This window comes from Camelina sativa, chromosome 7 (genome assembly GCF_030686135.1).
Source record: "Camelina sativa cultivar CO46 ecotype springtype chromosome 7, ASM3068613v1".
Lineage (NCBI taxonomy): Eukaryota > Viridiplantae > Streptophyta > Magnoliopsida > Brassicales > Brassicaceae > Camelina > Camelina sativa.
The window spans coordinates 18,016,112-18,039,454 of record NC_141886.1 but is presented as its reverse complement, the minus strand read 5'-3'; the positions used below and the strand labels follow the sequence as shown (position 1 = coordinate 18,039,454).

The following is a 23,343-nucleotide window of genomic DNA, read 5'->3' as shown; positions in this document are numbered from 1 at the left end:
AAGTGGTTAATTCGGATTGTTCATGGTGTTTTCTCCCTTAGGGAGCGAACTTTTCCTGCAAAAGCACATCGATATTGGCGTCGTAATATTGATGGTTTCTATCCGATGCGGTCTATGCTCGGTGTTTGTCTTCCATCGGTAAATTCCAGCGGTGGTTGTGTTTTGCAATTTTCTTCTCGGATAAAATGTCGGTTTATACCGACTTGGCCGTGGAGTAAGGGTCTGATAGTGATGCTATTTTTCTGTTCCTATGAAAGTGTCTTAACGGTTAATTGTAAACACACGGTACTGGCTCATGTTGTTTGATAAGGACAGAAGACACAAGGACAATGTTAAAGCAGCAGAGTTCCTATGGAAAAGCATAGTCATGGGCGTTCGGTTTAACCGGTTTATTCAGATCGGTTTATTCGGTTTTGCAAAAATTCGGTTTCTAAAAAATCCCACCGAATAGACCCGAAACAAATTTCGGTTCGGGTCGGTTCGGAAGTCGGTTTGTTCAGATCGGTTATTGACAAAAAATTCTGTTCCGAAGATGAACCGAATTTTTTCGTATTCTATTTATTCGGCTTTTTGTTCGGTTTACTTTTTGCAAGAAAAAATATTTACATCGCAAAAACCCAATAACAACAACCCAATTGACAAAATTAAAAGGCCAAACCTAATCAAATCTCAAGCCCAATCCAAATTACAATAAAAAAGCCCAAATCCATCTAAATCTAGGGTTTTTGGTTAGGCATCGTTTCTAGCTGGTTCCGCCGTGTGAACTGTCGTGAGTCTGTGCTTTCAAGTTCTTCACCCTCTGTCTCATTATTATCTACCAAACCGTCATTAGATTTACAAAACTCAGAAATTTTAGCATTAGATCTATGTAAACAGATGTAGAAATAAACAAAACAAAACAAAACGACCCTAATTAAAGTTAGGTTTTAAACTTTGAAATAACCATAACAAAGTAATTAGGATTTAAGATTTGAACTAATACCTCTGGAAAAATCCAGAAGAATAAAGAAAAGAGATAATAATCAGAAGAATAACAACAAAGCAATCGACTTGAACAAAGTTAGGGTCAGGTTTTGACTTTGAAATTGTTTAGAAGAATAAAGAAGAACAGCTTACCAATAGTAAATTAGAGTTTAACGAATTTAGACCAAAGGGATTCTTCTATTGACAACAAGAGATGAGTTGTAGAAGATATGATGGATTCAAAGGTTTAGCTTTCACCATTTTTTCGCAGAGAGAAAAAGAAGCAGCCGCAGGGAGAAAAAAATGAAGGGAATTAGGGTTAATGAAACTTTATTCCTATATATATTTCGGTTTATGTAAAACCGATCGGTTTTCCTTTCTTTACAACTCGGGCGCCGATAACCGAACCTTTCGGTTTATCCGGTTCGGTTTAATCGGATTCTGCCGATTGCTCAGGACTAATGTTAAGTCAAGATAGCCATATCTTTATTGGAATGTTTGGAAGGAGAACTGGCAATGTTGATTTTCTGGAGAAGATAGTGCTAATGGTTTATATTGAAGTCAAGTTAAGGTTTATGATATTTTCAAGGACATTGATGCGGACTAATTGGCATCAGAAAGTCATACTGCCAAGACTAGGTTCAGGCGTAATGGGTTTTACTAATACGATTAAGAAACAACCTCAAGGAAAAGAAAGGCAAAAAAATCTTACTGGAGCAAAAGGGTCAGAAGAAATATTACGAATACAGTAAGTGTTTTCGTTAGGAATAAGCCGTTTTCGACCAAAACACATCGTGAATATTTTTCTTTGTATCTTTTTCAGAAGATGGCGCACATAGTTGCTTGTGTAATAATTTATGTTCTGTAGTCTTGTATAACTTCAACTTTTTAACTTTGATATAATGGACTGAAATTAGCTGGAAAAAAAAAAAAAAAACCATCTTCCATCATGTGGCTGTACTGATTCGATAAATTAATTAAAAAAATTGTATATTTTTTTTAAACGGAAATGATGGTTTTTTCCAGTATAACTAATAATAAAAGATGTTATTATAGTGAAAATTTACAATTACATATTTTTTCGTTAATTTTTTTAGTTAGATTTTTTGTTTGTTATATAGTATTTGATATTATTAAATTCATAATAAAGTGTCAGATAAGTTTGTGTTTTATATTTAAGTTAGTTTAATTTTTATTTAAAAATAATTATAACTATATGCGGAACTGTAACATCCGCGAACCGAAATCCCGGTTTAGGGATTGCATCGGTCGATGCAGGTTGTGCATCGGTCGATGCAGGGTTGAGTTTCTGCGTTTTGACTTAAGTTAAACGCCGCATTTTGGATTAGGAAAACCCTTAAACTCGAGTTTTGTCTCATTAGGCGTGTTTAGCCGCTTTTGAGAGAAACGAAAGAGAAAGAGAGGAGTGTTCTTGGTGAGTTCTTGGATTGGAAGCTGTTCCTGTAGAGATCTGTAGCTGGGATCGTTGTAGGAGCTTCCTGAAGGTGTTTTCTTGTTGGTTTAAGGTTCAGATTCGTCTTGGCAAAGGTAAGTGCAGGACCATGGCTTATCTAAGCTAGAGCTTCTCTGATCTTCTTGTTTATGTGTTGTTAGGCTTGTTAGATGGTTAATTGGGACGTTAGGAAGCTTTCTTGTGGCTTGGGATCGAGTTTTGTGGTTGCAGGAACAAAGATCCGGCGAGAAGCTTTGGGGAACACGATGCTCGGCATGTTGCATCGGTCGATGCACTTTGTGCGTCGGTCAATGCAAGTGCGAGGACGGCGCGTAAAACCTTAGGGTTTTCGTGTTATGTCGAGCATGCGTCGGTCGATGCAGTGCGAGTGTCGGTCGATGCATCCCTTGTGTCGGTCGATGCATCCCCATGTGGTGTCGGTCGATGCATGTTGGTGTCGGTCGATGCAGAGTCCTGGTTTGTTATTTGTTGTTTGTTGATTATTGGTTGATGGTTAGAGATGTCTCTATTGCTTGTGTGTATAGCCTAGTAGATGGGAGGATCGCCTTACTGAGTGTTTATAAAATACTCCTGCATTGCAATTTGTGTTTGTGATGCAGGTAAAGGCAAAGTGTGAACGTGGAATCAAGGCAATGAAGAGGAGGATGTTCTAGGGACTCGATTGGATGTTGTCTGGCATTAGTAGGTTGCTAGAGTTGGGTCTTTAGAACTTGCTAGGTTGATGGTTTCTTGTTTCCTGTTGTTTGATATTGGAGTATTGTTATATTTTATTATTGGTTATTATTTATTGGATTATTGTTTGGATATTGATATCTGTTATTTTCGCTGTTGGTTGTGCTTGTGGTTAGGTGGCTAGTGGGTATGAGATCACTAGTTGTAGTTTATTATTATTATTATTATTTATTATTTAAAAAAAAGTGGGTCAGGTTGTTTCAGGAACAACATTATTATTAATATTTTAATATAATTTTAAATTTAGTTATGGAATATGTTTTGAAGACCAAATATTTTGATTGGGGAAAAAAAAGACCAAGTATTTTGTCTTAGAATATTTATGGATTAAGTTGATTATACAATTGCAAATAATGGTTCATGAATTTATGTCAAATGCAATTCCAAATATGTGAGACAAATGATAAAATTTATATTTATAACTGAATTTGCAAACATATTTGGATGTGTCAAATGTTAATTAAACCATCTCACCTTATGCTATTTAACCCACCATGTGTTATAAGGATTACAACTCATTCATTCATATCATTTGGAAGCTCTTAAAATTAATTTATCTCTTCAAAATAAATGCTTTTAATTTTTTCATCAATTAAATAGTTTTAATATATTTTTTAAAAATCAAAATAAATTTATACATTTTAAATATGTTAATTATTTACACTAAAGTAAAATCTTTATATATTAATACTGGGTAAATTAATAATCGCTATCAATTAATATATTTTTCGGGTCTCAAGTTGGACCAATGTAATTTTGGACACAATTTGACAATATAACAAAATAATATTTTTTTTCAAAAAAATTCTTTGTAAAATATATGGTATCATCAATAATATAAATTAATAATTATATAAAATTGTCAAAATATAATGATGATAGAGAAGCTTCTCTTCGGAGACAAACTGAACCTCAACGGCCAAACTGATTTGGTTGCGGTCAAGGAATTTCCCAGTGCAGAGAACAAAATGATATTTAAGACTGACTCCAAAGTATCAAAGTGAAAGCTGAAAAGGATATTTTTGAAAATGGGTATACTGGAGCGATTGATCGTTTGACTTGGGATGAAAGTACAGATGATCGATTTACAGTGAAGTCGGAATATGCTCTGCTTACTCAGGAGGACAGACCGCTACAGAATATGGAGAGTTTTTTTTTTACAAAGTTTGGCATGTTGTCGCACCAGAGAGAGTTCGATTGTTTCTTTGGTTGGTTGTGCAACAGGTTATCATGACGAATATGGAGAGACACAAGCGGGATCTTAGCGACACGAGTATTTGCCATGTTTGTCGCAGTGGTGAGGAGACGATTGTTCATGTGTTACGGGATTGCTCCGCTATGGAGGGAGTCTGCCGGCGTTTAGTTCCTTCACGCAAGCTGCAAGCTTTTTTTTACACAGTCCTTGGTTGAGTGGATTCATGACAATTTTTGTGATAGGATGGATCGTGATGGGGGAGCATGGGCTACTCTATTTGGGGTCACGGTCTGGTGGGGATGGAAGTGGCGGTGTGGGAACATTTTTGGTGATGGAGGGCAATGTTGTGACAGATTTCAGTTTCTCAAAGATTTGGCTAGGGAGGTGGCTTTAGCTAATAATGCTTTGCAGGAAGGAGAGGGACCCGGGTCGAGAGAGGTCAGACAGATTGCATGGGTGTCACCGAGTGAGGGGTGGACGAGACTAAACACGGACGGGGCTTCTTCAGGATAACAGAGGATGGTGGCACGAAGGCTTTTCTCTGAACATTGGTATATGTTCCGCGCCTTTGGCGGAGCTTTGGGGTGTATACTATGGGTTGGTAATTGCGTGGGAGAAAGGGATTACACGGCCGGAACTTGAAGTGGATTCGGAAATAGTGTTGGGTTTTCTTACGATAGGGATTAGCGATACGCAACCACTGTCTTTCCTAGTATGTCTGTGTTATGGCTTTTATCGAGGGACTGGATAGTTCGTATTTCTCATGTGTATAGAAAAGCTAACCGTCTTGCCGATGCGTTAGTCAACTATGCGTTTAGTTTACCATTAGGCTTTCATTTATTGGACTTTGGTCCAGATTATGTTATTTTGTTTATGTTGGATGATGCTTGTGGCTTGTCTAGCTCACGTAGTGTTTGTGTGTAATAGTTTTATTTTTAGTTGAATAATATTTGGGAGATCTCGTCTCCCCCTTTCCGACAAAAAAAAATAGTATTTTTAACAAATGTAATATGCTTTGAAGACCAAATATTTTGTATTAGATTATTTGTGGATTAAGTTGATTATAGTTACAATTGCATATAATGGTTCATGAATTTATGTCAAATGCAATTCAAAATACTGTTTGTGAGACAAATGATAAAATTTATCAATGAATCTGCAAACATATTTGGATGTGTAAAAAATTAATTAGACCATCTCACCTTATGCTCTTAACGTCATACATTTTAACCCGCCGTATGTTATAAGGATGGGGATTACAACTCATTCCTTCATATTACTTGGAAGCTCTTAAATTTATTTACATTTATGTCAGTTTATTATAACTCTTCTACAGGCACCGCCGGTGACTAAAGCTCATGGAGCTGGTGCTGTAGGCATCAAACAAATATATAAAATGTTAAGGGCATCATTTTCAAGAATTGTGCTGTGGTGCAGTAGTCAATCCCATTTAATTAGTCTTAGAGTTCTCCAGTTTGATCCGTTCCTAAGTCATTTTGGGGTTTTTTTTCTTTTATTAAATAATAATAGGTTAAAAAAAAAATTTGCTTTAGACATCAAAATCTATTGGGCCGGCCGTGCTCTTCTATGTAATCAAATGTAAGAAAACACAATAGACATTATTTGTTTTCATACAGTGTATACAAATATTTATTTTTTACATTTAAAACAAGACATAAAACAAAAATATTGAATACATGTATATATCTATCAAATACGTAATGTATCGTGTATTGGACAAGAAAGAAAAGCTTAATCAAAACTATTGTTATTCTAATAAAAAATGGCGAATTAGGTAGGTAACCAAAATCACAATTGAAATGAAGAATATAGCATGTTAATCGAAGACATTAAGTGACTGACCAAAAGGCAATGTGATTTTACCAGGTGACACACACGAAACTACACACGCTGCCACGATCGGTTTTATTGGGACGGTTCGTGACTGTCATGGTTATTCTGTGGGCCATTCTCATGGACCACCTTCGACTGGTTTCGCCCTGCCTTGGGCTCATCAGGTAATCGACTCGAGATCACAAGGATGGCCTAATCCCTTCTTCTATGTCTGATCCTCGATCAACGTCAAACACCCCAAACCTATCGAGTGTGTTTGCGTGACTTCTCCAAAGGGACTCGTCAACCCGAGTCCTGCACCCCCCTCACTGAAGCACGACACCTGCCCCAATCAGAATGGTCCCGCAGAAGCAACGCGACAATCACAAATTGTTCCAAGAAAATGGGTCGTGACAATGCGTTTAGAAAGAAACGAGAAAAAGACAGAGGTTGAAGTGAAAGTGAGGAGAGAGAAAATAATATAATTATTTTATAAATATTTTTTCTTTTTACCCTTTTTATTTGTATTTATGTTTTATGTTTACAGTAAATTAATTCAGATTTTATAAATCTTCTAAAAAAATATAACTCTTTTTTCTACATATATTATGATTTTGAATTTGGAAAACTGACATAAACTTACTCAAAAGAAAGTTTACCAAAAAAAAACTTACTCAAAAGAAAATTTATTGTGTACATAAATTACAAATAAAATAATATAAAAAAATAGTACATAATCAAGTATGATGGTTGAAACTGTGGTTTTAATGATGGTAGTGATGGCACAGATTGCTATGATGGTGGTAGTTGTAATTTGTAGTATATATTAAGATATATAGGAAATCTAACACTAAAATCAAACACAAATTAAAGAATAAAATCTTTAAAAATTTACAATATAGAAAATCTAAACTATCGAAATAAAAGCGTAGAACCGACATAAATTATGAGCAGAAGTAGTAGTAATAGTGGTGGCTGTTGATTGCCGTGTTAATTGCATGGAAAAAAATTTATCCTCTAAAAGATACAAAATAAAAAACCCAAATTATCAAGTTAAGCCGCTGGATGCCAAATAAAACGTACTATAATTAAATAGTATAATATGGAATAAAGCATAGTAGTGGTGGTTGGGGCGGCGATGATGAAATGGTAATAATGGTGGTAGTAGTAGTGGTGGTCGTGACAATAATGGTGGTAAAGATGTTAGCGTGTGCGATAGCCGGTGGTGATGTTAATGGAACTAGTGGTGGTAACAGTGGTAGCCGATGACTGCCGAGTTAAATGCATGCAAAAAAAAAACTATATCCTAAAGAATAAATCTAGAGAATTTTACAGAATTCTTTTATTTCTCTTTTAAACAGGGAATACAAATATTCCATCTAGATCTATTATAATATATAGTCGAACATATAAAAGAAAACAGTTGTGGGACAAAAAAAAATAACGCATACAGGACAAGAAGAGTATCATGTTCCAAAATATATACATCTATATATACATTTTGGGTTATATACTTTTATTTGTACTTATTTAAAAACTTATTTGCAAAGTTGATCCCTAACAAAATTCCAAATAGCATTACTTCAGATTTTGTTTCCTCAATATTTTACATTCCATTCCAACTAAAAAAATTACAGCAAAATCAATATGGAATCAAAAACTATAATATATTTAATTGTACCTTCTATTGTGTATTGAAGATATTTTATCTCTCAACCATTTGCAAACAAATAAAACAACACTTTGATTCCTATTTTGTTTTCCAAAACCTGTGAGTTTTGATTCTTAACGTAAGAAGAACTTCGATTCACATTTAATTAAATATTATAATTAATATATATATAAACTTAATAGATTTTTAAAATATTACGAATTTGTAAAATTGAAAAAGTTTAAAATACTATGTAATATGGTGATATAGTAGATGGGTTATAAAAATGACATGTTGGAATAAAAAATATCATTAAATTTGTACTAACACTGGTTAAATCTTTATTTTATTATTTGTCAACACTATTAATATTAGAATATTTGACATATAAAGTTAAGTTGATTTAACTAAGTTTGCGTAAAATAATTAAATCATTAGGAAAAATATGACTTAATAATAGCGTATAAATGACTTATTATGTATTTAAATACCTTATTTCTTGTTATAATAATTAAAAATCAAAATAGAATCTCAAACACTAAACAAAAAAAACTAAATATAACAAACAAATGATCATGAAGTATATTGCGGGTTAAAATTTTAATATAAATATTTAGCCGCACAAATGGTCGAAAAATTTAGTTATTCTTCTATTTGCAAAACATCCAATATTTAACAAACAAATACAATATAAAATATAAATAATAAAAAAAATTATATGCACGCGGTGCACCGTGGGTTAAAATCTATTATAGGTTAAATATGTAAAATAAATGAAACCGAATCCAAATTTGATTTAACAGTCCTAAACAAACTGTTGGAAATGTCTCGATTAGTTTAGAATGATATACACGTGATATCACTCAACTTAATTATATTTTAATTTTTTTCTTATAAATATCACCCATGCAGGTCTGAGCAGAAGTTCATGTGAAAAATTTCCAATAATTTAAAAAAGTATGCAAACATAATCGTACGTACATGTACGAATCTAGTTCATATCACTTGGAAGCTCTTAAATTTATTGATCTCTTCAAAATAAATGTTTCTTAATATCATCAATAAAAAATATATATTTAAAAAATCAAAATAGATTATTTATACATTTTAGATATGTTAATTATTTATACTATTAAAATTAATATTAAATTGTTTACCTTTTTGATAATAATTAACGAAACTTCATTTCACCCATTTCGTTCTCCAACGAAGCTATGTCTGATCCGCCGTTCTCCAACGATAGTATATATGGACCAGACTTTGATTCATACATACGTAAGATCTCTCTCTCTATATATATATAATCTAGATCTCCTGCTCGAAATTGTTTGTCTATAATCTGGATTAGCTTTCATCTGATCGATGTGTCATGGTAAAATAGCGTATCTAATCGTTTATCTGTTATAGCAAATCCCTTTATGATCTTATTTTAATATTTCCTGTCTTGTAATTGTGTATTTGTTATCCTTTCGCAGATGGTAAGACATGTGTCCTTTGGAACGTCGAGGACTACCCAATCCCTTCTGGTTCCGATGATCCTGTTTCCATGGGGAAGAAAATCAAAGCAAAACTCGTGGAGACCAAGTATCTTGGGGAAGTGTCAATGAAGGCTTACGTTGATACGTTGTCGGATGAATTGCAACAGAAATTCGATGATGCCGGTATCTCAGTCAGTCTCATACCGCAAGGTGAATGAATATATATATATATAATTTCATTACTTTTTCAAGGTTATTTATTTATTATTTGTTTTTTAGCACTACATTTTTGGTAGGGTTTGCATTCTCGAATCTCGAAGTCTACTCCGCTGATAGTGGACGCTTTGGGGTGGGCACTGGATAATCCTGCACCAGCAAATATGATTGTACTCTCAAACAACATGGCAGAATTTGGAACAATTATGCATTTTGAATGTATGTACAGGGTTGGTTACGGAATTGTTTTGCCCGATACTAGCTGCGGTTGGCTACCTCCTGACACGGATTGGCTACCTCCTCTAGAAAAGTCAACCTGGTTTTTGGAGGACCTATTTGTTATGAAGCGGTAGTGAGAGAGAAAAAAGAGAAAGAAAGAGGCCTCTAATTTCTAGGGAAAAGATGAAGGATCTTTGGGAGCTCAAAAGTTTGTATTTGTTGATGAGTTGGAACGTTCTTGATTAGTCTGCCAACATGTGGCCTTTTTATCTAGCAATATATGTTGAGACCTTGTATTTGCTAATGATAATTACTCGGTTTCTCTCCATTCCATGTCCATATTGTCTAAAGCCCAAAAGAATGTTTTTCTATTCCTATTTCCCATCAACATACTCACGAGAAAAAATAATTGTTGAATAGGTTCGCAAATCTTGGCTAATGATTATGTCCAAGATGGTCCCTATGGATTTTCATCAGAAGCAGCGAGTATGACTCATCTCGGTGAAGCTAGATGTATATATATATATAGTTAGTCAGTGGGGATGTTCCAGTCAATACTTCTCTCGCAACAGCTGATGCAACTCAGGTTAATTATCAGTGCTGGTCAATCTGTTTCTCATGATATGCCTTTTGTTGAGAATGCTGATGTCTCTATGCATGGAATCAAAAGCCTAGTCGGAAATGGAATTGAAATGAGTCATCATTTTCTTTTTGAGACTCCTAAAAGTGGAGAATGGGGAAAATATACTCTCACTGAGGCAAATAATTTAAGAATATATTCAGCCTGAAGGCTTAAGTATTGGTTGCATAAAGCTCCTCAGCCACACAACTCACATATGCGTTTTTTTTTCCAGAATAAGGTTAAGACACCAGACCAAATTATACTGATTAATATATGGCAAACTTGTACACATAGTAGGAAGAGGCATACATATACAAATAAAGAATAAAGTTTGTGTCTCATTCCGTGTTGTATTACATAATTTTTATACACTAGAAAAAGATCTTGAAATATCTTATTAACAATTAATGTACAATCGTAATCGTATCTTGTTACGTGATCACGGGGATCGAAGCTTGATGCGCAATTTACGGAGCTGGTTCCTCTCAATCTGCTAAAACTATCCCTCAAGTTGGAGCATGCAGATCCTGTATGTCCAAATTGAAATAGAACTGCTTGAACTCATGTTTATCCAACTGCTTTGTGAATATGTCAGCCAGCTGTGATTGACTTGCCACGTGAAGAAGGCGGATGTTTTTTTTGTGACGACTTCATCGCGGACAAATTGACAGTCGATTTCAACGTGTTTAGTTCATTCGTGGAATACTGGGTTTCAGGCTATGTGAATAGCGGCTTGACTGTCACAATGAAAGAGCATTGAGGCTCCGTGTGAGACCCCTAGAGACTGCAGAATTCGCTTCAGCCAAATGAGTTCTTGAGTTAACTGTGCCATTGCGCGGTACTTGGCCTCTGCTGATGAACAGCTGACAGTCTTCTGTTTCTTCGTTTTCCAGGATATAGGAGACCCGCCCAGTTGTATGAAGTACCGAATAACAGAGTGTCGCGTTAGCGGGCAGCTTGAGTAATCGATGTCACTCCAGTCGGTGATCTGAAATGGCGCGTCAGATCGTAAGAAGATTCCCTGACCTGGATTATTTTTCAAATAATGAACCACACAAAGTGCAGCCTCCCAATTATCCTTGCTTGGGTGTTGCATAAACTGTGCAAGGAAGTGAACACAATATGCCAAATCAGGTCAAGTGACAGCTAAGTAGATGAGTCATCCAATGAGACGGCGATACTATTCTGGATGTTGTAAACAAGGTGAAGTCGAGAGTGCTAGCTGATGAGCCTATTCGAGCGGAAAGGCCACTGGCTTCGCATCAAGTTATCTGACATCTGAGATGATATTAAGAGTGTATTTACGCTAACTTAGATACATGCCGTAGGAGCTTCTTGTGACTTCAATGTCGAGGAAGTACTTCAAGGGTAACAAATCCTTCATATGGAAGCAAGAAAAAAAATATTCCTTCAAATTTTCCATAAGTTGGCCAGTACTACCTGCGATTATGAGATCATCAACATAGATTAAAACATGAATCTGATTTCCCTTGATATCCATTGTAAACAGCGAATAATCATATAAACTCTGTTTAAATCCATATTCTTTAAAAGAAGTGGTCAATTTTGCAAACCATCATCGTGGACTCTGTTTTAAACCAAAGATAGAATTTCGTAGACGACATACTGACATGAAGCCTTGAACCCTGGTGGCAAACGCATGTATATTTCTTCAACGAGGTCACCGTGAAGAAACGTGTGATGAACATCCATTTTACAGTAGTATCCAAGAACAAACGCATTGTCCCCATTTTTGCGACGGGAGAAAAAAATTCGTCGTAGTCGATACCTTCGATCTGTTTGTTGCCACGCGCTACCAAACTCGCTTTGTGTCTTTCCAGAGTTCCATCAGACCGATATTTGAGCGTATAAACCCATTTACAACCCATAGACTTTTTTCCTTTTGGCAAATCTACAATCGTGAATGACCGATTGCGTTTGTGACCCTCAATTTCAGTGGACATGGCGTTGTTCCACCGTTCATCTGCCGAAGCTTGTTTGAATGATTTGGGCACCATACCAGAAGTAATCGCTGCTAAAAAAGCTTGATGTTCTGGTTAAAATCTTTCACAATCAACGTAATTGGCCACGGGGTAGAGAGATGTCGAAACATCGGTTGTTGTTGTCGTTTTGGAACATGTATGCACCACAATTTTTTTGACTTTGATCGATCTTGTTTTCTAACATTGACCTCGGCCCAGCCGTTCTGGATCCACAGGAACCAAAGGCACAATGAGTGGCTGTGTCGTCGGAGCTGGTGCCTCGGTCTGCCGGCGTGTGTTGTGAGATATCATTGTGTCGCTATCATGGAGAGATGTTGAAGACAAAGTGGCAGATGGGTTTGGTAAAGGTCCAATAAAAGATGGGTTTGTTACACGCCCAATAGTAGTTGGTCTTTGAGTGACAGACCCAACAAATGTGTAAGCTCGTGAATGGCCCACTCGACTTGCATCGTCCTCTTCGTGAAACAGAGTGGTTAAAAATGGCGACATATCCGCTGCCTCCTTTATTTCTTCATCATTAATAGAGGCATAAGGGAATTCCGTTTCACAAAACACAACATCTCGTGAAACAAAGAACTGAGCTTTGTCAAGGTCGTACAAACGTTAGCCCTTTTCCCATACGGGTATCCCATGCAAACAGAACGACGACTCCGAGAGGCAAATTTTTCACCCTTGTGAGACTGATCATGAGCATAAAACAGGCTTCAAAAGACTCAGAGATGTTCATAAGAAGGTTTGGCATTGTACAATCGCTCATAAGGAGTAGCCTCATGAAGAACGGAGCTTGGTATCCAGTTTATTAAATAACCCGCCGTTAGAACACACTATCCCCAAAATTCCATTGGTAAGTTAGCTTGGAAGCGCAAAGCTCAAGCAATATTAAGGATATGCTGATGCTTTTCTCAGTTCTCCCGTTCTGTTGAGGAGTTCCAACGCAAGACGTTTTATGCATTTTGCCTTGAGTTTTAATGAATTTACTCAAAAAAACAAACTCAGACCCATTATCACTCCTTATCGTTTGAACCTGTGTGTTAAACTGACGTGTAGTCATTGCTAAGAAATTCTTAAGCTGGTTTGGTTCCTCATATTTATTATTCAACAAGTGTATCCACACTTGCAAGAATAATCATCGACAATAGTTAGAAAGAACCGTGCACCGGAACAAGTGGGAGTCTTATAAGGTCCCCATAAGTCACAATGAATCAATTCGAAAATCTTTTTCGTTTTATTCTCACTAATCGGAAAACTTGACCGTGTTTGCTTAGCGCGGAGACATGTATCACACGCTTTATTCAAAATAGTAGAAGGAATAGCATGAGAAACTCCAGACAGCAGACCCACGAATTTAGCAGCTGGATGACCCATGCGATTGTGCTAGAGCTCAAATGACTTTGCATCTCTAACATCAATGGATGCAGCATACTCCATACTTCTAAAGTGAAAGGTCCCTCCCATACGCTTACCAACTCCCATCACCGTACTCGAAATACGGTCCTGAACAACAAGGAAATTATCAGCCAACTGTACTACGCATTCTCATCCATCAATTGACCAAGCGAAATCAACTCGGACTGAAGTTTCTCAACATAATAAACAGATTGTAGAACCAAATTTGGCCCAAGCCTAATAGAACCTTCTTTTACAGAAAGATGTTCTCTACCATATGCTAACATAACCCTAACCATAGCCATATCTTTAACATTCGTTAAGATATCTAGACGACCTCTTAAATGATGGGAGGCACCCCTATCCATGATCCAAAAAGGAAGAGAACACGTACCTGTCAATTATTCAGATTCATTGATCTTGCCGGCATTGAGAAGATTTTTAATGGCTCTTCATTGAGCATCACTGATTTTCACCTTATCATGATCATTATCAGTGACTACATAGCTATCATTCATGAAGCTCGGTGGAATGGCAACCTAAACAGCATTAGCAAATGTCATACCACGACCATGTCCTGCACCTCCGTTGGAACCTCCACGTCCACAACCTCAACTTGGTGATGCGCTAGAGCGTGGCATATTCCCCCCCCCCCCCCCCCCACCACCACTCCGGATATCCAATAACTTTGTAGAAACTATCACTTGGATGGCCAACACAGTATCTTTCTTCTCAACGAAAATGTTGCATAGCATGAACTGCGAATGCACTGACTTCAGCAGTTTCCTCACGACTATTGGTGTTGTTCTTCACCAAATCTTCTTCCTGGTAAACAATATTGTAAACCTCCTCCATAGGTTGAATCAGAATTCACGACAAAATAAACTCGATTGCACCGTTCGGTAAAGTGTGTATCATCAATTCCAAACAAGAACTGGTGTACCTTATCTTCTTCACGATCTTTTTCCTGAAGCGTGTCTAGACCACACTCGCATTTCCCGCACTTCCACATGCGTAGAGGACGATAGCTTGCCATGCTGTCCCAAATGCGGGTTAATTTCCCAAAGTAAGCCTCGATAGTGAGACCCCTTTATTTATAGCATGCAAGATCCGCCTTGATTTGTTGAACCCTTGGTCCATTCGTTACCGAGAACCTCTTCTTCAAGTGGTCCCACAGATCTTCTGCAATATTTCAATGAGAAATGTTGGAGCGCAGAACTGGATCGATGGACATCTTGATCCATGACACAAGCAGCGCCTGGATAGTCCACCAGTCTTCTACATCAGGAGATCCTCCGTCAGGTCGTGGGATTACTCCATTGAGGAAACCAAATTTTTTCCAAGAGCACAGAGATAACTTCATACCGCAAGACCGTTCATCATAGTTTGTACCCGTGAGCAAGGGGTGCGAGATCACCGCTCCAAGATTGGCAGCCACCGCTAGGTCATACGAAAATATGGTATGTCAGACCTCTGTTATCGTTATCGTCGAAGTAGTTATCATTGTCGGGTTTGAGGTCGGGTTCATCGGTGGGATTGATCCATCATTGGTGTTTGTCATTGTCGGGATCAATTAGTGTTTCAGAGAAAAAATAAAAGGCAAGATTATCTCTGCTCTGATACCATTAAGAATAAAGTTTTTGTGTCTCATTTGATGTTGTATTACAGACCGTTTATACACTATAAAGAGATCTTGAAATATTTAGTTACAATTAATGTACAATCATAATCGTATCTTGTTACGTGATCACAGAGATTGAAGCTTGATGCACAAGTTACAGAGCTGGTTCCTCTAAATCTGCTAATAACAAAAAAGACTGTTTGATCTCGATCTTAAAAGCAAGCATTCATTCAATTAAGTAGAACAGGGTTGTGAAATGCTTTAATCCAATTTCTTTAGCTTGTTAGCTTCGATCCGATTTCTTAGAGAGAAAGCTTTATTGAATTTGTTTCCTCCTTTAAACAAATTCATTGTGTGAAACTCAGTTTCTACAATCTAGTGTTTAAAGATGGTGATTTAACATGGGATGTGGTAAACAGAGCATCTGGAGCTAATGAGCCTAACTATCTTACTAGAGCCAAAAAAAGCATCAGCACAATCCGCAAGTAGAGCTGAGAAAAGGAAGAATATAGCCTCAAGCTCCAATCCAGCTCCAAGATTATTTCAAAGGTCATCTACAACTCCACTAACCTTGAATGATGAAGATGATGAGAATGAAATTGAAGAAGATTTCACAGGAGGAGATGAAGACACTCAAGTGGGTGAAGAAAATGTTGAGTAAGGTGATGAGGAGAATCATGAGATGAATTTCAAGAGTTTTAAGTTTAAAACTTTGTTTGGATTAGCTGTTTCTTTGTTTTTTTTTTCCAGTTCTCTGTTTAAAACTTTGTTGGATTGGCTTTTTCTTAGTTTTGTTTTCAATTCTCAGTTTTACTATCATTGGATTGTCTCTTTCTCTATGTTTCAAATGATCCATATTTAGACTCACAAATTGAGCAAAGAGATCATGATTATGACTAACCTGTACATTTTATTGTGTAGACTCGCCTCATGCAGCAAAGGAGGCGGGGAGCGATTGGCTCCTAGGCTCAAGGCGCAAGCCAGAACTTTTTAGCCTCACCTCGCCTCTCAGGTAAAGTTACACCAAACAAGTCTGTTATATCAAAACTTTTGGAGCAAGTGTTTATTCTTCAGACAAAATTCAAGTCTTGTCAGGCACTTGTTGTAAGCAGAGACATCAATTTTGTCATTAAGCTAGAAAAAGATGCCATAGCTTCCCAAACTAGATGGTGTGAAGGTAACTCCGAGTATGAGAGTTGTTCGGTCTACTACGCTTACGTTTCACCTAATGATAAGTTTGAGGTGCGTGACTGCTTCAACTGTATATGCGTTACGTGCATGAGGAAGTCGTTCTCATCCGAATAACTTCTACAAGGGAACACATCAATTTGCCCTTACTCGGATTGCGAGAATGATCTTATGCCAGAGGACTGTAAAGGTTTTGCTGATGTTGATGCTATTACTCTTATGATCTAGCGCAAGAAGGAGAAGACCATCTCCGTTAAAGACAGAGTCTACTGTCCCAACCCTTCTTGTTCCTTTTTGATGTCGGACCTCGGCCTCATTGGGCATGTACGCAATAATAATCCTCGGATATCAGAAGCACGCAAGTGCATGGAGTGCGGCTTGTGTTTCTGCAAAAAGTGTCATGTTCCATGGCACTACAAGAAGACCTACGATGAGTTCAAGAAGTCGGAGTCTTACCTGAAATCTGACGCGACACTTTTGGAGTCTTTTGTGAAGATACAGGGATGGAAAAATTGTTCCCAGTGTCAGAGCATCGTTGTACATGGTGGCGGGTGCAAACAAATGACTTTCAGGTATTTGAAATTTGTTATTGAGCATGGTTTTATATATTATGTGTTCAAATTTAACTTTAACTATCTGCCTTTTAATCCTGGCAGATACTGCAAACACGAATTTTGTTACACATGTGGGGCTGCATGTAAAAAGAAGAAACTGACATGTAAATGCTTGCGCTCAGGGAAATAAATATTGAAGGTTTGACTATATATAGATCATTCCAAATAGTTTATTATATAACTTATAAGACAAGATGGCTTGTTTTGATGATGTTGAAGATATTAGTGATATGCTATTGTGTGTCTGAGAGCCCAATGTGAATTTCTTTGTGAACACTCTAGTTTAGAGGAAATGAAAACATAACAGTGAGTTGAGTTGAGTTGATAAACAAATCATCAAAGATTGAAAATGATTTTTTTTTTAATTCGTCCACAGACAGCAGATTCTAGTGATTTAATTAGAAATGAGAAAAATGTCATCAACTTCATGAACTCACTCATTTCGGCCATGACAGGCCATTTTAAACATAATATTTCATTGACTTTCCATTTTAAACATGAGCTTGTGTTGACCACGACGAAGAAGACATGTCGTTAACTTAGTAAACGGAGCAATTAACTGGGGTTAATATGTCGTTAACTCTCTCTGTGAAGTGTCACAACGACATCGTTTTGTCGCAAATTGAAATCGCAAAAAAAACAATCAAAATCCTCAATTCCACCCCAAACCCCTAATTATCAGAACGACATCCCTAATTCTCAATCTCAAATCCCCAAATGCCAAAAGTGAAAAACAAAGGTTTAATTATGTTTGTCGGAGGAGGAGAAGGAGGCTCGGCTCAACCTCGAGATGAATCACATAGCTTAGTTGTCTTTGATCAAGCTACGTTAGATGAAGCTCTGCCGCGAGTCGACTCAGATAGTGTTGTCGGAGACGGAGTTCGAGCTCCACTGCAAGGTGACCAAGAATTACAACGCCTTTTCTGGAAGATAGCACGCAGCTACACTACAAAGGAGTTCACTGACCATATGACAGACCTCAAGAAGTAAAACCCTCAAGCTTACACATCTCTGCAAGCTACAAATCCTGTAACATGGTCACAGGCTTTCTTTAAGATCGGTACATGTTGCAATGACAACCTCAATAACCCCAACTAGATTTTCATATTGTTTCGTTTTTTTCTATGTTGTCTGAACCTCTATAGGTGTTGTCTCAGTTTTTTGTTTGTTCTCTGAACCTAATCTATATGTATTGTCTTGGTTTTTTGTTGAACCTTATTTGGAACATGGTTTGAATGATCCAAATGACAAAAGTCTTTCATTATCCAACTAGTATTACAAAGACAAGGAAGAAATATTACAAGACAACGACCGAACACACAAAACACATGATCAAATACACTAGTAACCAAGGACAAATTTCTTTTTTTTTTTCGTTTTACATATTAGGATCACAATGGCAATGGCACCAATACAAACACACACCAAGCAAAAAGAGCTCATAAACTTCCATTTCTTAGTTTCTCTTTTGTTCCACATTCCATCTTCCTTCAATTCTTCGATCTGGGCTTCCAAATCTTCAATCTTTTTGTCAATGATGGAGAATTTTGGTAAATCATCTACAACCTCCTCTTACACACTTTCTTCAACCCATTTAAACAAGTGGTCCTGAAACACAAAAACAAAACTCAAACCTTCAAAAACACTAAATAAAAACAATGCAACTACTTACATGTCCTCTCTTTGGACAGCGGAAGAAAGGTCTTCCTGGGTCTCCTGGGTCTCATGGGTTTGCTTGTGTGTTCGATGTGTAAAGTACAACATCTAAGCCACAATGACACTTCGAAGGAAACCGTGGCATCCACGGCCTCTGTTTTCACCGTACGATTGCCCAGAAATTGCAACTCATATTTGTAGGAGAATATGGAGATGAGAGTTTTCGATATGCAGATGAGAAATCAAGCTTAAGAAGAGAAAAAAATGTCGAGAATTTGGTGAATGAGAATTAGGGATTTTGGGAAAATTGGGGATTTTGTTTTGTTTTTGTAAACGAAGCGTGCAACAAAACGATGTTGTTGTGACACTTAACAGAGAGAGTTAACGACATCTTAACCCCAGTTAATTGCTCCGTTTGCTAAGTTAACGACATGTCTCCTTTGTCGTGGTCAACACAAGCTCATGTTTAAAATGAAAAGTCAATGAAATCTTATGTTTAAAATGTCATGTCATGAAGTTGGTGATTAAAATGGCCGAATATGTGAGTTCATGAATTTAATGACATTTCCCCAATTAGAAATCTAATTAATGCAGATTTTATCAAACAAAGAGTTTTTGTTATCATGATGTTCAACAGCCGATTCCAGTGATTTAGAAATCTAATTAATGCAGATTTTATCAAACAAAGAGTTTTTGTTATCATGATGTTCAACAGCCGATTCCAGTGATTTAGAAATCTAATTAATGCAGATTTTATCAAACAAAGAGTTTTGTTATCATAATATTCAATGAGCCTTCATATAAGGTACCCCTGTTCAAAAACGCGGCCGCGGAGACCAATTACGCGCCGGATAATTGCTTGGCGAAAGAGGTCCGCCGCGATTTCAGCCAAATCGGAGTAAAAATCGAAAAAAAAGGTTGGTAAATTTTGTCTTCTTTGACTTTAAATAGTATGATATAAGTTGGATCTATTATTTAGTTCTTGAAATGAGTTGAATTAGAAGTGAAATCACTGAAAAACAAGTTGGAAAATGAGTGGCGCCATAGTTTAGGGTTGCAGGTATGTTGATGTGCGGAGAAGATGATGCCAAATGACCACTTTGCCCCTCATTAATAAAATTGACAAAAAAAAACACAAAACTCACTTTATGAGAATCGAACTCAAGACATGTTGACTGTATGTAGTCACACAAACCACTGGACTATGATTAAATCTTTCAAATGTTATACAATTGTAATCTATTATAGATAAAAGCCCTAAAACTAGTCCCCGATTAATTCCCGATTTAAATCCGATTTTCCGATTAATCGCTATGCGCTCCCTCTCCGCCCGACTAACGCCTAGTGATTTTTAAAACAGATTAAGGTACCATAGCATGACCATAAAGAGACTTAACCATATCAGGTACCACCATACCTCCATCGCAAACAAAACCTTCATTCAACGAAACCATGAGATGACATTTACATGTCGCCTTCTTCTTTTTCCACTCAGCCCCACGGGTGTAACAGAATTCATGCTTGCAACGATTGTGAGGACCAAAACAAGAAATTAATCTCAGTAAGTATCCAACATAAACTTTACACAATAAAAAACCCCACAAGAGACACTATATCAGCAGGTAGGTCATGTGCTTGCACCCTTGAACACACTCCATTGTGGCAAACACTTTTGGCATTTCCTCCATCCTAGTCTCTTGGCTGCAGCTTCAAAAAGTCTTAGTCTTAACAAATGCATCACAACTCATTAAAGCTATTCGTAAAATGTTTTGTGTGTGGCTCATAATAAAAATGTATTTAAGATAAACTAGAAAGTTTAATAAGTTTGTTCTTGATTATTTAAGCTAAATTAATTTTTTTCTTCTTTTTGATAAAAGGTTTTATTTAAAAAATCTTTCTTACAATTCTATTTTTATAAAAGAAAAAAGAAAGAAAAATTATTTCATATATTTTTATTACTTTTTACCATCAAACATACTACAAAAAATATACAATATCAAAATATCTTAACTATTGGATAAATTTATTAATAAACTCTATATCTCTTTGAGAATACAACTACAAATACAATGATCAGTAGTAATGAAAACATGATACTAATGTGAACATAATTTGAACAGTCTCAAACAACTATTTTTTTAGTGTATCAATTTTAATAATTGTGTTGGATATTCCTTTTTCATTTACAGAAAAATCCAAAATTTTGATGTGAATTGAATGTTCACCCTATTAGAATAATTATATAAAAAAATGTTTTCAATCATTCAAATTATATTAAATTTATTAGAACCTGAATCATTTTCTTGCAAGTATTTAATTCATTTGTTTTCCTCGTTTTTAGTTAGACTAACCATTATTCAAATTACTTAGGGGCTGTTATTGGAGAGTTGATTTCTAAATCCATATGAAATTGTAAATTCAAAAAATAAAAACACATAGATTTTGAAATAACATGTTTTATTCTTGGATTTGAATCCTTCTATTTTACACTTTCAAATCCATTTAAAACATAATGTGGATTTTGAAATCCAAAAACAAATCATTAAATAAATAACATGGGATTTTAACAAGTATTTGTAAATCATAGAACCAATAACACAAAAATTTAATAAGTATTTTAAAATCTATAATTGAATAACACATGATTTTTGTTTGGATTCACTAAAATCATAGAACCCATATTTAGATATTAGTTTATTGAGATTATAGAAAAAATGTTAAAAAGGATACGCTTTGTCATCAGAGTCGAACATGTTGGGTTTGGACAGTAGACCCTATCTAAAAGATCGATCTTGTCCTCCTCCTCTCGTTTGATCATACTAGTAATTTGATCACCATCTGTAATTTTGTGGCAGAAGTACTGAGTTGCAACCAAACAAATGAACACATTACGGTTGTTCTCCATCGCCCTAGACTCTCTACAAGATGCTTTCCCATGCAATCTAAGTAGAAGATGTGCAAGCAACCAACAAGCATAAACATCTCAGGAGCTGAAATATCATCCTAGCAATCTATGGGGTTGCTTGCACCACAACTTTTTTTTCTTTTCCTTCTTCTTCTTCCCCAAAATCTTTCCTAAAAAAATCTTGATCTTTCTTCAAAAATTAGGTTCTTTGTTGATACAGTAATCGAAGTTGTAATATGTTATTTCCTGTTTTTTTTTCCTTTTCCTCTTTCACGGTATGTTACTCTATTTTGATCACCAAGTGTATGATAAAAATGTTTATGTAAAATCAAAGAACACGTATAAGTTTCAAATTGATCTTTAAATCTCCTCAAAATTTTGTTTTTGTTTTTAATAGAAGTAAGAAAAAGGTTTTTTGGAAAGCTATTGACTTGACTTTTTCTTTGGTGTGTTGTGTGGGGGCTTATTACTTAATACTTTAACAGTATGGTCTTGTGAGTAGGAAAAAATGTTGGATTTGAAGAGCGGCTTCACTAATCTTTCACTAGTATGCTAAATTAATACCCATGCTAGAGCAAGAGCACGTTTGTTCAGTTCTCGATTTGGGTATTAAGAAAACAAAACAAAAAAACTTTGAAGACGAGAAAACAATAAACTAAGGCTCATATTAAGAAATTCAACAATGTATTTTTACCGTATATGCTTCACTGACCAAATCTCAGAAGCACGGGTAAGTTTATAATCATCGCCCATTAACAAAACAATAAAACGAAGATTGCTAACAAAACACTTTTTCGTCGTAATCAGATCAGCCCAGGAGGCTCTTGCTAATAATACTCATATATAGATAAAACCTAAGAGATTGAACAAGACAAATCTAAAGATCTATGAACTGTAGGAAACAGATCAATGAAGAAGATGATCTTAGCTAGAGGCATGGTCTAAAACTCTAAGATACAAACAAACAGATCAATTAGCAATTCCCAATCGGTTAACACCATAGAACCCTAATTTTGCTAACTTCAATTCCCAATTCGTTGACCCCTGATTTCTTATCACATCAAATAACCCTAATTCATCATGATCTAAAAATGAAATCATAGAAATTCTTACCAATAGAAACAGATATCATGAAATCGCCGATGGTGCCACCACTGGTGGAGATGATATTAACGACGGACAGCAGCTTTTTTCCGACAGTTTCACCTCAATATTATCTGCAACTTCAATATATGTTTAAAACAGAAAACTAATAAATAAATTCAACCATAAATTTTGAATCTTTCGCAACCCCTCAATTTCTAAACTAAAAATTGAAGAGAATAGAAGAAATCCCCAAATCGAGAACTGAACAAACGCGAGTCAGGGAAGAAGGACTCGGGAAAGAAAAGAGAAGAAAAATGGAAGAAACGAGGTCGTTTTAACCAAAAAAAAGTTTAACAAAATATGTTTAAAAAAAAAAAAAAATTCACAAAACGACGTCGTTTGTTATGTGACGTCTACGTCAGAAATTGTTAATGGTCTTTTAATACCGTTAAAGCTTATGTATGTATAAACACAGTTTTATAATTTGATGGTGTGAATTTA

The 23,343-nt window shown here is 36.0% G+C and overlaps 3 long non-coding RNA genes, 1 other non-coding gene and 1 pseudogene across 4 annotated transcripts; 2 read left to right on the top strand and 3 right to left on the bottom strand.

The window, feature by feature from the left end:
* Positions 1–533: 533 nt before the first annotated feature.
* On the bottom strand, positions 534–1,284 carry LOC104701218 (uncharacterized). The gene is made up of 2 exons (XR_753781.2): positions 1,117–1,284; positions 534–814 (listed from the first exon to the last, which is right to left on the bottom strand). It is a non-coding gene; the product is annotated as an uncharacterized LOC104701218 (long non-coding RNA).
* A 7,743-nt stretch (positions 1,285–9,027) lies between these two features.
* Positions 9,028–10,087, top strand: LOC147941376 (uncharacterized). The gene is made up of 2 exons (XR_015560847.1): positions 9,028–9,123; positions 9,324–10,087. It is a non-coding gene; the product is annotated as an uncharacterized LOC147941376 (long non-coding RNA).
* A 5,739-nt stretch (positions 10,088–15,826) lies between these two features.
* On the top strand, positions 15,827–17,325 carry LOC104704653 (E3 ubiquitin-protein ligase RSL1-like; annotated as a pseudogene).
* A 2,702-nt stretch (positions 17,326–20,027) lies between these two features.
* LOC104701217 (uncharacterized) lies at positions 20,028–23,149 on the bottom strand. Its single transcript, XR_015562122.1, has 3 exons — positions 22,870–23,149; positions 20,269–20,552; positions 20,028–20,192 (listed from the first exon to the last, which is right to left on the bottom strand). It is a non-coding gene; the product is annotated as an uncharacterized LOC104701217 (long non-coding RNA).
* On the bottom strand, positions 22,415–22,507 carry LOC147941375 (small nucleolar RNA U36a). The gene has a single exon (XR_015563035.1). It is a non-coding gene; the product is annotated as a small nucleolar RNA U36a (small nucleolar RNA).
* Positions 23,150–23,343: the final 194 nt, after the last annotated feature.